Genomic DNA, 1,502 nt, shown 5'->3' on the forward strand with positions numbered 1-1,502 from the left:
ACTGTCCCTTTTATAGATGGTGATAAATGAAACCCCCACAAGCAGGACAGGGACTGTCCCAGGGCTCCAGTTCGGTCTGTATTAATATTCCAAAACACCAAAGTCACACAAGACAGACTAACTAATGGAGACGGCAGCAGACCAGCAACTGTCGTGTTCTGTGAGGTGACTTTAGAGAGATCGTGGATGGATCCCACATGACAATCGCCATTCCAAGTCCCCTTTGTCACTGTCCTTTGTATTATGATAACATTACATTATTGACAAACCAACATTTATCACCCTCAGCATGTAAAGGCCTTAAAAGGTGGATAAAACTGGACAGAAAATTCAAAATAAAGTCAAAGTGTTCTTTAAAAGCATCAAGGACAAGCTGCCAAATATGAAGAAATAGGATCAAATAAACTTGATTGGTCATCAGCACAGAGAAAGACATAAATAAAAACTGAATAAAAATAAATATCTTTAGTAGCTGAACCTCTTTATTCCACCTTTTCTTTCTATGCACTCACTGTTTATGATTGACACCACTGTGCACTGCACTGCCAACTGTACGGACTACATTAAAAACATTTCTCATTCTCATCTGAAGCTAAACCAAATTTAGAAATATGAGTTTCTACTTGATGATTCCTTCATTGAGGACAAAGGGGAACATTTCTTTGTATTTTCTCACATGTGTATTTTCTTCACACACCCCCAGTGACCTGTCTGTAGCACCAGGGGGAGCCACTGCTCTTCACTCCATCATTATGTGACTTAATGTGAACCACACTGTCAGACTCACTGCTGGGTGTGTATATGTTTGGCATTTTATTTGAGATATTCTTGAGAACATCTGTGAAGGTTTGAATGTTGCTGTACATTGTAACTTAAAAATACAAAGCTGAAATACACATCAACTGGGTTTTTGGCAGTTTTTTGTTTTGAAAAAAGAGGTTTATCAAATCAATACCAAACAGTGATTAATTAATAGAGCTTAACAGTGATTTGTCTTTGTTGTTGTTTTTCTCTGTGGGATTATGTAATCTTTCAATAATAAATAAACATGTCACATGAAAATAAAGTGAAGAAAAGCCTTTGGGCAGAAGAGCTGCTCCTTTTAATTGTAATTTAATGTTTTTAATCATGATACAAAATCATCAATTAATTAAATGATCAACCAAAAAGATTCAAGCAAGAGGATTGCAGTAAGACTGTGTAACCACTGGAGGGCGCCACATTGAAAAAAGTGCAAGACAGAAAGTGTCTTTATAAATCACAATGATCAGATACTAAGTCATGATTTGGCTTCGTGTCTCTGAATGGAGTTTAAAACTTTAATATCTGATCATGTTGTTGCCAGAAAATGAGAGTACTATGAGGGTTTAGTCTTAATACTGTAGGGCAACAAAGATTTAAGGAATACCAAGATGGCTACTCCCAGTATCACACGTAGTAAACATTGTGGTTTTCTACTATTTTAAGCACTTGTGCTTGTGTTGTAACCAAATGAAGAAGTC

This window comes from Morone saxatilis, unplaced genomic scaffold (genome assembly GCF_004916995.1).
Source record: "Morone saxatilis isolate NCDOM2014 unplaced genomic scaffold, NCSU_SB_2.0 Contig6, whole genome shotgun sequence".
In the NCBI taxonomy this organism is placed as follows: domain Eukaryota; kingdom Metazoa; phylum Chordata; class Actinopteri; family Moronidae; genus Morone; species Morone saxatilis.